Raw genomic sequence first — 13,608 nt, 5'->3', positions numbered from 1 at the left:
AAAGTACATCAACTTTAATCGACTTTTATTCATATTTCTACATATTTGTTGTAAAAAAAATGATTATTTTCGTATGTAAATGCATCTCGTTATTTCGGAACTATTCATAACTCAATTTCGGTAAAAATGGCGCTTGTGATACTTTGCCGGGAAGGTGACGAATTATTATCGGCGTGTACCGTGTTCAGGATTGATTCATATGAAAAATCTACGAATCGCCACAGGACTCTCGCGGCTCTGCACGAAGCTGCATTTATGCAATCTGTGAAAAATTCATCAGGGGAGGTCACTAACTTGTATTGAATCCAACAGCACGGGGTTGGGAAAACGCGATTTCCCGCCAAGGACAGCTCGTAAGGTGTAACGGCCAATCAGCGTTGAGAGCGGGAAAGTACAGGATTGGTGGAGCTTTCCCGCCAAAAACAGCTCGTAAGGTGTAACGGCCAATCAGCGTTGAGAGCGGGAAAGTACAGGATTGGTGGAGCTTTCCCGCCAAAAACAGCTCGTAAGGTGTAACGGCCAATCAGCGTTGAGGGCGGGAAAGTACAGGATTGGTGGAGCTCTCGTTGACCGGAAGGTGGGAAAAATTGAAATTTATGCTCAAAATTTCCCAGCTTCGATCGCAAGCAGCCGTTTTATTCTTCGATCTCCGTTTCCCACGAGCGCCTCATGAACTATCGAGACCCATGGCAAGAAAAAGGGCTCAAGTAAAACCGAAATTATATCTGAAATAGTTGAATCGTGCCGTGCGAAAACCGCTAATGTCCATTTTCTCTAATTTTGAGAAAACTGCAAAAAACTGTGGAGACCTTGTAAATGTGGTATTAGAAAATGCTCAGAGGTAATAATTAACCAGGAGTGGATGGTAGAAAAGGATCCCTAAACAGTCTGCAGCTCCTATTCCGTCGAGAATGGAGTAATTAAAAACGAATGGACACTGGACATTTAGCGATTTTCGCATGAAACGTGAAAATCTCCAAATTTTGAAGCTGTTTGATATCTTCAAAATTAATTTTAAAAAGATTAAAACTGCAGATTATCATTCAAATAAAGTTACAGAAAGTGGATTCTTGACGATTGGGGCATTCATGACGAGTTCCATCACGAGGCTACCGGCGATAAACTGGACATCAGCGGTTTTCTCACGATTCGTGCATAGTCGGCTCTGATGCATCGAAAACGCATATTTTTATGCACGGAATTTCTTGAAAAATTAACAAAAAAATATCTTTAGAGTGACAAACAATAAAATTCCTTTACCTATTCAAGCATACTCTCAACAAATGCCAGGGAGAAAATATTTGTTATATTCTTTCAGTTTATTGTTTTTCCGAAAAAATTAAAAAAGTGTTTTTTTTCCTCCTAAAATTTTCTGATGGTATTTTTTTCATAGCAATGCAAAGATACATTATTCAGTTTTCTTTTAAAAAAAAATCTTCTGACGTCAGCAATTTTAGTATTAAGCGCAATTCATGAAAATCTGCCTAAAAAGTCAAAGGTTTCTTTCAGTAACTTAAACAACTAATTTCACAAAGGTAACACGATTCGCGTGGTCACATAAGCGCTGAATGGCATGAGGCGAGCGACAGGGAAAAGTCCTCGGTTGCGGGGCAAGCGGAAGGTAAGTTAGTGCGCCTTCAATATTTTGTATATGCAATACGGGTATCCGTCAAGCACGAATAGTTGTATCCTGCGTTCAGGATCTACCATCGATAAGATTGCTAAGATTTGTGATAAGAAATAATCAGTATTTTATGGACATAGCAACCTCACCATTACGTTGCAACTTGTTAGTGCGCAGAAAATTACAGTATGCCTCAGTGCTATTTCAGAACCCCTTTTTCGCCTCTCATAACACCCTAATTATCTAAGCCTGGCGATGCGATGTGAGGTCCTTGTTTTCAAGACATAAAATCGTCACCTCTCCGGCCAAAGTATCACTATAGCACCATTATGTTAACAAATATAGAATGAATTTTGGGGTTCGGGACTTTTCTGGTTTAGAAATAACAATTCAGCAGTTGAAAACCAAAATGTTTGACTTTTCGAAACGAATCTATCATCTATTGTCTAAGTTAAACCGAGCAAAGGGACCATCAGTTTAACCATATACTCTCTGAGGGAAACTTAGAATTGCATTTTTTAAAATACAAATACCAAATGCTTTGTATCATTTTGATGAGATGTTCGATTGAGCCGAAAAAAGTGTTCTAAAAGATATTTGAGGCATACTCTAATATGCTGCGCACTAACGAGTTGCAAAGTAATGATGAGGTTGTTGTGTCTACATAGTGAATATTTCTTGATAATCCTATCGACGGTAGCGCCTGAACGCAGGATACAACCATTCGCACTTGACGGATGCCCGTGTTGCATATATATAATATTGAAGGCGCACAAACGTTCCTTCCGCTCGCCCCGTAACCGTAACAATGACCTCTGAACTTTTTCTTGTCGCTCGCCACATAGCATTTAGCGCTTAATGTGACCACGCGGATCGTGTTACATTTGTAAAATTAGTTTATTAAGTTACTGAAAAAACCTCGTTGACTTTTCAGGCGGATTTTCACCAAATACTTAATACTAAAATTTCTAACGTCAGAGGGTTTTTTTAGAAAGGAAACTAAATAATGAATCTTCTTGATTCTTGCATCGCATTAAAAAAAATCATAAGACATTTTTCAGAAAGAAATAAATAACTTTTTAAAAATTATTTGGAAAGAAAAATTGAAAGAAAATGACAAACATTTCCTCTCTGACATTTATTTTTTTTCTATCATTTTGAGAATATGCTGGAATCTGCAAAGGAAAAACTCCGTTGACGGACGCCTACCTGTAGACTGTAGGTAGACGCTATGCGATGTCATGTCGCTAGTAGCGCCTGAACGTAGGATACAACTATTCGTACTTGACGGATGCCTGTGTTGCATGCACAATATATTGAAGGCGCACCAACTTTCCAACACTATGCCACGCTATACCCTATCGTAACAGCAACGCGAGTGTGGACTTGGTTGTGTCCGGTGTCGGCCGCCATTCAGAGCTCAATATGTGACAACGCGGCTCGGAGCGCATCTATTAAAAAATTCCTGCGCAGATCTTTGAATCACAAAAAAAAAAAAAAATATAGAACAGAAAAACAATGATTTTTCTTACGAATTTCAGTCAGAAAACTCGAGGAGAGAACAAAAATTAAGTTTTAATTTTTTTTTCTTAAAGAAAGTGTAGAAAAACAATTTGTCTAACATACCTATGAGCTTGAAATGCTGATCTGTGAATAATTTTGAATGACGGCAGAGGATCCAAAGAAAATTTAAAAGATATTAAACTTTTAGTACGACTTTCAGGTAAATCTTATAGAATAGCTTCAGTTCAACTTCAGTAGGTTGTATCGCCAGCGTAAAATTAGTATTGTTTTGGCTTAGCGATGCGATATTTTCGAGTACACGAAGAACGTCAGTGGCGTGGCGTGCTTTACGATATATCGATTGATCTGCCATTTAAATCTATGGAAAAGGATCGATTATCGAGGTGTTCGCAACGAACACCTTGATAATCGATTCTTTACTACAGCTTCAAATGGAGAAATATCGATAATCGATCCCTCACGCCGCGCCACTGAAGAACGCGACCTCGCTGTGGATGACGAATGAGCATCCTCATACCTCACAATAAATTCAACTCCACCGAATCTGGTTTGCGCATGATACTTCCCCTCATCAATCCACCCCCGCCATATCATTCGTTTTTCATCCCCTTAAAGACGAGCATATCATCATACGCAAAGAGAGTGAGAAAGATGGGAGAGACAGAGGAAGACCATCCTCCCCCCCCCCCCCATTTATCCAGTACCAGTGCTGTCGCATAGAGAGAAAAAAGGAGGTGTTTGCATCTTGAGGTTTGTTTACCCTGTGACGTAGGTCGGTGCAACCTGGCCAGCGAAATCCGGAATTCGAACTATGAAAAACGGACCATAATGTCCCATTTTTTTTGCTTAAATGGACGTATTTCTGTCAAACGGAACTAAGCGCCAATTTGAGTTCCTTTTGAGGAATTTAGAATCCCGGATAGCGCGTTCTGTCAAACGGAACTAAACGCCATGGAAAAGCATTGCGAGTATAGGAACGAATGAGCCCGACGCCCGGTTCCGCCGCCAATCCAAGCCCCCCTCTACCTTCCTACCCCGATGGCGCTTAGTTCCATTTGACAGAAATACGTCCAAATCAACTCATTATATAAATTTCAAGCACTTTTTATAGAATGACTTTTTTCCATAAATTACAACATTTCCAAGAAAATCGATGATAAAAGTCGCTGTGCCGACCTACGTCATCAAAAAAATTCCAAGATGCCCGAAATGCAAACACCTCCTTTTTTTTCTCTATGGTGCTGTCGTTCCGAGGAAACCCCGTGTTCAATGAGCTGAATTCAGTGATCCCGCGATAGCATTGAGTTATATGAACGACAGGGTTCATCGCGAAGTGTAGTTACGCCCTTATGTCAGGAGGGCAACGAATTAATCCCCATAACGTGCATCCCTCCAGTTTTTGCGAATATTCAGGAACATTTTCAAATTTTATTATATTCTTTATCAACCCTTTTTAAAATGTAAGTTGTGTTGATGGAAAGCTCGCTTCGATAATAGCATTCGGAATTTTATATATTGAATTTTTTTGCGGTTTAATATTCTTCAGACCTATGATTCAGTTTTTTTTTCATCCCCCAAAAATTTTCGATTTCTAACAGCCCATTATATTGATCGTTTAAAATCGGCATAAATTGACTAAATTATGCAAAAATGTTGCAGTTAAAAGCATTACACACTTTCATTTTCATTACAATATTTTGGTTGCATTGGAACCTGGGAATTTGTTTCTGAAATTGAGTTGCGAAAATTCGGTTTGTGGTTTTATTACCACTCTTTGGCACCAGATCGGCTCTTGACGCAATGACTGATACTCGCCGACCGCGTTTCGATTTCAATTAGTGCGTAATTAGTATGCGTTCCGCCAATTAGCGTGACTATGTACGCTATGTTTGCCACGGAGCATAATGATTATCACCCGAAAACAAAGTTCGCACTGCCTCACTACAATTGAATCAACATCGATCATATCGCTCAATTAAAATTGAATGTTGTCAACGAGTTTTTGAGCTCCCTGCTCGAAATGCAACATCATGGGTTTCTTTACCTACGTGACAGTTAAAAATTACTCAAGGGACGGGTTTTTTTCTAAATCGAACACGGCGGATTTAGCTACGCACCTCTGGCGCAGGTAAGATGGAGCTTAATAACTGGAATTGGATCATCCGGGGAAAATGTGCGATATGATTTTTACGTGATACCTTTGTGCCTAAAATTTTCTATACTACCCCACATTGCACAGGTTGCAATAAGTTTCAATCATATGGTAAAACTATTGCTATTGTATTGAAGTCCAGCACTTTGTCTATTTACGAATTGAAGAGGCTCATTTCATTGAAATTTATTGCAATTATTGAAATTTTTTTATCGCAAATTGCCTCTCTGTTTGATTTTATTGATTTTCTAAACTCGGCTTTTATTAACCAAAATGATGTAAATAATTTGGAATTTGATTGCATTTCGATTGTAAAATTAATTCAAAATTTTTCTAGCACAATGTTACTTTGGACTGTCAATATTTTTAAATATGTGCATTGAAAATATCATTCGGCCCGGTGGCTAGACACTTTACCCAATGTTGTTTAGTCCAACGTTTTCATGGTCCATTTATAATTTTTATTTTGTGTGCAATGCTTTTTGAACCAACAGTTTACTTAGTCAAGTTACAAGCAATGATATAGGCCGATGATTAATGATGATCGCCAAATTATGGAATTAACCCTTACATGCCCAGGTAAAACTAACCCGAGGATCAGCTGAAAACACGCGCTATAGGGCCGGTACATCCGAATTTCAGATGTAAGTCTACAAATAAATCTTAAAAAAAGAATAAGACATCAAATTGAAAAAAAAAGAAAAAAAATCAAATATCAACACAGACGAAGATAGGAGCAGGGCCGGATTTAGGGGTGGCCACATGGGCCGCGGCCCATGGCGGCAAATCTAGGGGCGGCAAATTTTGCAATTTTTTAAATGTAGGTACAAAAAAAATCGGATTCAGAAAAAAAAATTACAAACGAGAAAAGGCGACAAAATCTCTCATTTCCTGAGAGTATAGTAATTTCTAACTTTGTCGTCTTTCAGTAATACAAGAGACAGCACCTTTAATTAGTCGAGTCAAGAGAGAAACCAAACACGCAATTTGGACTGGAACGACGCGGCTTAGAAAGAAATGATGACGAGGACTTGAGATGAAAAGCAGAAGCCCTCGGCGCGGCGGTCGGCATGTAACACATATTAGCGCCTACAAGACTGCATGAATACTTCACGCATTGCATCAAACACAGTGCGGTCATTGCGGTCAGCGTGAAACGCATAGCGCCTACAAGCCTGCGTGAATACTTCACGCATTGCGTCAAACACACTGCGTTCAGCAGCGGTCGGCGTGAAACGCACAGCGCCTACAACACTGTAGGGTAGGAATACTTCACGCATTGTGCCGAACACAGTCTGGTTTGCGCGGCGCGGTGGTGGAAGTTAAAATCATTAAACCACATTCATGTTTGTTCTTTCGTAATTTTTTCGATCATTTTCTGATAAATGGAAGGCATTGACCACACAGAGATAGGTTTACGGAACTTAACTTTCTCGCAAAGTTCCATGAACTTTTGCTAATAGTGTTGAGAGGGCTTTCTCAAAAAATGTGTCCAACACGAGTAAACGCGCTTATGCACCCCTCCCCCTCCGGCACGTTTACTTGATGGTTTTTATTGATGTTTCAAAACGAATGAGAAGGGGGCGGCAAAATACAGGCGGCCCATGAGCGGCAAGTAGGTAAATCCGGCCCTGGATAGGAGAGACCTTTTGGGTCTGGTTTTTTCTTAACTTTTCCTCGAACCTAAACGACAGTTCACCGGCAGCATAGAGCGGAGCATCGCATGCTCACGCCTCACGCCAAAGCGCCTTCAATTTTGCAGATGCAACACGGACATCCATCCAGCACGAATAGTTGTATCTCTGCGCCGTCATTAATGGGCGCCCTTTCCCTTGCTCTATTTCCATGTTGTATTGGATCCGTCCGTCTTATTTGTAGTAGTGCTTCAAGGGCTACTTGAGCAACACAGCCAAAGAACTTGGTTTGAATTTTTTGGCCAAATTAGGTATCGGGTAAAAAATTGGGTAAAGTGTCCAGCTACCTTCGGCCCGGATATACCGATCAATCAAAAAGAGAGGTGAAAAATCGAGCCAATTCAGTGATATTTAATATGAAAAAAATGACATCAATATTCTTGATTGTGAGATATTTACGAGCAAAAGGCAGTAACGAAAACATCGTGTAAATCTTTAACCTTTTCCTATATGTTGTCATTTACTTGAAAAGATCATGTAATTATTTGATAAAATTTTCATTGAATATGGGTATTAACTTGATATTTTGCCTCTCTTTTTGAATATTTTTTAAAACTGGTTATCGAATTGGAATGATTTGCTCGAGGGAATTTGTGCAATGGGATGTTAAAGATGACGCACTTTGCACCATTGATAGCAAATATTAAGGATGTCAAAATGAGCTCACAAATTAATCTTATGAATGAGTTTTATCAATATATTGTTTGGAAGTAATCGAAAGCAAATGGCAGTTGGTTCAATTATTTTTAGCCAAAAAAAAAAAGGACGATAGCCCCTGCGCATGAGCCTAAAAAATCATTAAAACCATAAAATTTGCAAAAGTAGGGAAATGAAAGTAGAATCCTGTTTGGAAAAAGACCTCATACATTCAATACGGTTATCGATTTCTGTATCGAATTCGAGGTTTTTTTTTCCAAACAGTGTTCTGCTTTCATTTTCCTAAATTTTGCTAATTTTTTGATTTGGAATGATTCTTTAGGCTCATGCGCAAGGACTATCGTCCTTTTCTTGGCTAAAAATTTACAATCTGCCGAGATTTTTGACCTAATCGACCAGCCAGCTCAACCACGTCACTTAAGCTTGACGAATAACCTCAACAGCCTCTGTTAGGAGGTGAATTGGCAAAAATCAGCCAAATATCTCGCAACTCGTTCTTTAGGCTAGCATACACTGGAAAAAATGTAGCTTTGGATCTATAGTCCAGACTCTTGAAAACATTGACAAGAAAAAATACTTTTGATTCAATCCGATTTTTCCTCGAATCGAAGAGCCGAGCCTCTTGATTTAGGCGGATTTCCTTTTAATTCAAGCAAAAAGTCCGATTGAATCGAGAGTATTTTTTCTTGTCAATGTTTTTAAGAATCTGGACTCTAGATCCAAGCGACTTTTTTTTCCAGTGTAGCAAAATCTCCGTCAAAATCTCAGGATCCGATTTTCCGACCAAACTATAAAAAAATAACAATTGAAACATTTTCCCCCGTAGACTGAAGTCCCTTTCCGTAGGGATGATCACATTTTAAGAAAGTACACAACCGGAACTGGACCATAAAAATCAACCCCTTCGTCACGAGGGATAAGCCGAGGAAAATGAAGCCGGGAAATTCTCGGGCAAAGGAGGTATTATCCGGAGAAAAGGGTTTCCAATTCAAAGGGTAGACTCCGACGGCCGTAATTCGTTCACATTAGTTGACGACTTTTTTCCAGCGACGAGGAGTCCGAATTAATTTGAAAAGCATTAAGTAATGGCGGGCTATAAAAATAAAACCTAAATAATATTAATGATAAGGAATAGCGGCATAATAAACTATGTCGCTAAATCTGTCGAGTAATTTGGCATAAAGTCACGTCGGGGATGGGAGTGGCGGAGGGGGTGGCGACGCACCCCCTCGGAGCGGGACCGTAATGGGGTGCTCGGGCCAATAGAATCACTTAATCTACGGTTAAAAGGGCGGTTCATAAAGTCCCTCCCTTCCCACGGTGCGTGCGCAGGGATGTACGACCAACGACGGAAGCCTCTTCGCCAAATCCTATTATTTTATCTTCACCTCTAAAACCTAAACTTTATCGCGATTCGTTTATCCGGGCCTTTGAATGTGCTCTTTTCGAGTCTTTCGCGCCTCGTGTCCTGCCGCCTATTTTTCTTCCTTTGACTCGGGGTCGTAAATTCAGCGGTAGTGTGTCTCCGGTCGACATTCCTTCAATATTTCAGCTGTATTAATTATCGCCGATTGCATATCGAGAGACAAAATCTTGCGGGTGAACGGTTTTTTCCTCTGAAGGGATCGTACGCGATGCTTTGAGGGATGATCGCAAAACCATTGACTAATTTTAGTCGCTGTAACGTCTGGTGATTATTATATTTGTATGGTTACAGATAAAAGTGCTGTGAATTTAGTGATAAGGCGGAGGCGTTACTTTCATCATTGAAAGATTTTCTCTGGCTAATGTTATTTACGAAATGGAGGTAAGAAAATAAGATTATTCAATTGTTTTTCATTTGGTATTGTTTAAGAGTTAAGAGGCCTCAGTCAGTGTCGGTTTGGCACGAAAATTTCTTGGGGGTGCTGATAAGTTTTCCGGGCCTCTTCTCATGGGTGGGGCCCCCTAACTTACATAAAGTCTTCTTTTATGAGAGTGTTCAAGTTTTGGGGCCCCCTAGAGGAGTCCTGCCGAGGTACCCGTAGGTAAGCCATTTGTCAGAATTTTTGGCTTGCTGAAGCATCCCAGGACCCCTGATCAGACCGTCCCTGCCTCAGTCTATCAAAACTTAAAATTATGTCATTGGTATCAGAGCATCGGAGAGTGTTCTGAGAATACTTTAGCGCAAAAATCGCCCAAAAATGTCTAACCGATCTGAAGTGATGGCGGTTTAAAGTCCTCAGTGCTAAATAAGAAGTTTCAAGAGAGACCGCCTTGATTTGAACTTTGATGTTGCATGTTAAGAGTATGACAATTTCGGATCATAATGCGGCTTTCAGTGCACGATTGGAAGTTGCAGAGCGCTCTAGTGCGCTGGGATAGCAGCGTGGTACCTAAATAATGCGACTTTCACACCTTTAATCAGCACAAAAATGAACTTAACCGTGCGTACCTGACTCTCAGGGCACGAGAGAGAAATATCAATAGTCGAATTTATGGCTTGAAAAAATAGCTCACTGAAAATTTTGCCCTCGAGAATAATAAGGTTTTTGCTTTCTCTGTAAACGCTCATATTTATTGAATTAATTTTTTTAGTTGCAAGCGATTAGTTGTTTTTTGTGCCAATAGAGGCCGTTGAACAATATACCCCTCACATAAAAATGTGGAATTTTAAGTAGCTTATCCTGAACCAAGGTTTTTTTAAAGTGACATTTTTTAAATTTTTGTCTTGACTTTTCAAGCCCCTCTATTCGCTGATATGAATTTACAGTTTTGGACGACTGAAGTTTCTTTTCCCGTGAACGCCACAATTGAGGAGCCTTGGAGGACAAGGTGCAGTTTTTTAAAATCTTGAGATATTAATGATTTCTGGTAAAACTAGTTTTTAGTGGATATTCTACGAAACATTCGCTCCCAAATTCCAATTTTTAAGCATCAAAAAGTAAGTTTTTTTCAGATAAGGATTCATGTAATTTCGCAACTTCTAACATGTATTTCTTGAAATAGCGAAAACTGCACTTCTGTGCCCTGTCCTCCAAGCCCCTCAATTTAAGAGGTTAATTGTTCAAAAGAATACGATTTCCGATTCACTTCAAAACATACCGAGAAATATACAAACTTCAATAGTGAAATATTAATATCTCCTTTCTCCAGTGTTTTCAATACCATAAAGGCCCCTTCATATAATCAAATAGATAACTATTGCCGCATGCAGGATATTTTGCAGTATACTTTGAATAATGAAGGCGCACGACAGACATCAACTTTCGTATTATCTAACGTGCTCCACTGAGCTAAATGAGGACTATATTCATCAAGACAGAAGCAAATGTTTAATTCAGAGACGACAATTATTTCAGTGATGAAAATGAAGATAACAATATAGATATGTTGTAACGTTATAACATTGAGACGTTATAGGTAATGGTTCCGTGATAGATACAAATGGTTTTATAGAAAATGTTTATGTCTAACTCCCCTTTGATAAATTTTGTCCATCGGGTTACTTAAATGTTTTGTGCAAAAATGCCATTAATACATTAGGTACAATATGTACATGCGAGGTGAAACTTTTGAAAACCCCATCTAAGGTTGACAAAGTGCCTGAGAAAAATCTGAACTAATGTCGCACATATGAGCCTGAAAACGGAGTTCTGAAATTTCGTGTATTAAACTTAGGTATTCTTAATACTTTGAGTAGCTCTAGGTACTTCAAATAATCGATAACAAAAGCTAGGGTGAGCATCTGCGTTTTGTATCACCCGTAAGGGCCTTGGGGTGTCTAATAGCAGGTACTCATTACGGTTAAAAACACTTCGGTACTTTTTCTAACTCTCCCTTATACTCTTTTCTTAAGGATTTTTTAAGATTCCGAAAATACTTCTTTTTCGTTACCTTTTTCAACCCATTCCTCGCTTTACACGCATTTTATTCTCTGAGAGGGGTAGCATTTTTTACTCAAACACACAAATATTTTTCTAATTATCTAATTAAGTATTGCCGAGATTCGGACTAAAAAAATATACTCGTAGAATGGGTTAATGCTAGAAGATTGAGCCAAAGATGAAAAAAAAATAACAAACTGAGATTTTGTAGGAACGTGATATAAAGACCAGGAATTGCACTATCCCGAAGGCAATTTTTTTAATCTTATCGCGAAAATTCATATTTTTGTATTCCTCCATGGGAAATCCGTATATGTATTTTCCGTATTTCTATGCTGACCTTTTACGGCCGGACAAGAATTAGATCCGGCTCGTTTTTAGCGGCATTTTAAGATCTGCTCTGGTCGTAGGGTCGCCTTTACAATCATTATTTAAAAACAAATATAAGTCTTTACATTATAGTAATAATTTAGTATGAAATTATTAGTATTACATGAATTTTATCACCCAAAAAGGCCTTATTTATAACACTGAAAGAATGGCTCTGCATGAATTCCTTGGACTAATGAAAAGTTAGTTTTATTCATGTCTGTGTACATGCAAATGGTGAAAGGATCGTAAACTATTTATCTCTTATTTTATTTGAATGAAAGAAATTCAACTATTCGAAAGTTATTACATTTTTTATCCTTTCTCCCGATCGAGCAAAAAATATTTTCTTAAAATAACATCGAAAAATTTGATGAGGCTTCCTCTTGAAAAAATAAAACGAGAACGGAGATTTTTAAGCACCTAAATTGAGATGAAAGATCTTCAGTTTCTCCGTCGACATGCAATGCATTTTGAGGAAGATTGCTGGAGCACGAAGAAAAACTAAGTTCTCCTTCACTTGGATGGGTATGCAATTTGAGCTACTTGGATGTTGATTTAGTTGTATCATTCATTTTTGCACTTCATCGCATCGTTGTTTGTGAGAGTGGGCACGGTGCGAGGTTAGAAAGACCAGTTCATCATTTTTATAAAAGTGAAATGCTGTATGAATTGATAGAGAACCATTGGGGCTTTAAAATTGCAAAATTATCACGACTCCCAATAGGTAAATGGAAAGTCTTAAAATCGGAGCTGCTGAATTATTTGAGACACATCGAGATCAATGCTTTTGATCTCATCGCTACTCCGTCTGAATATTTCGTGCCAAATACGCTGCAAGGCTCTATTTTTCTGTGGCACTTATTGTTTTAATAATCTAAACCAAAAATAAAAAAAAATAGCAATTTCATAATAAAACATTGAACAATTATTGCAATACATCGGAATTTCTTATCTATAGGTATTTTTATTGCACTGATCTTCCACTTGAGCAAGGGACGTTATCATCTGAAAATTTTCCAGAGTATTCTGGGTAGGGTGAAAAAAATCCGCAAACATTCCAAGAAATGAAGTCCGTCAGTTTTGCTTTTGAAAAATACATTTTAACGAACAATTTTTGACGATGTCTTGGGATGCGTGTTTTCCAACTTTCACGATCGATATTCAAACGTTAGCTGCTCAAAAAAGCGCTATAGGCTTGACAGCTGTGTAAGATTACCATTTTCTTTCTACGAGCAATGGGTCAGTGGTTGGAAGTTTTGACACTTAAATCTGGGACTTGTAAACATTGAAAAATAGGTACCTGTACAGCTTGTTATTTTTAGGTCTAAAGAGTTTTTCAGAGCAACAACAACTTCCCCCAAATAGTCAGGTCATAATTAATTTAAATTACACGGTAAGAGTATTGCTACTGAATCAAAATGTTGTGCATGTTGCATATCTATCATTAGAAGGAGCTCCTCTTTATAAGATTTGCTGCGATGAAAATAAGTTCCTGTTTGTAGCTGCATCACAAATTGTAAACATTCCACAGCGATCGTTTAAAATCGGCATTTATTGACCAAATGATGGAAAAATATTGCATTTCCATGCGGTAAAAAATGCGAAAATATTGCATTGAACTGAAATTTTATCTCAATACTCATGTTCATTGCACCGTGCAACTTCAAAGCATCTGCAATTTAAAAGGTGGCGTTTTCTAACTGAAAAAAAGGAAGAAAA

The 13,608-nt window shown here is 38.5% G+C and overlaps 1 protein-coding gene across 2 annotated transcripts in view; it reads left to right on the top strand.

The window, feature by feature from the left end:
- The first annotated feature begins 5,066 nt into the window (after positions 1-5,066).
- LOC109038785 (short stature homeobox protein 2) overlaps positions 5,067-13,608 on the top strand; it is a 35,589-nt gene continuing 27,047 nt past the window's right edge. The window contains exons 1-2 of one of the 2 annotated variants that reach the window (XM_019053975.2): positions 5,067-5,276; positions 9,369-9,458. The gene's annotated coding sequence lies outside the window, so the exon portion shown is untranslated. Of the gene's footprint in view, positions 5,277-9,026; positions 9,459-13,608 lie in introns of those variants that run through there. The other variant, XM_019053974.2, reaches the window with a different exon arrangement.

Source organism: Bemisia tabaci, chromosome 8 (genome assembly GCF_918797505.1).
Source record: "Bemisia tabaci chromosome 8, PGI_BMITA_v3".
Taxonomy (NCBI): Eukaryota; Metazoa; Arthropoda; class Insecta; order Hemiptera; family Aleyrodidae; genus Bemisia; species Bemisia tabaci.
This window is presented reverse-complemented; position numbering and strand designations above follow the sequence as displayed.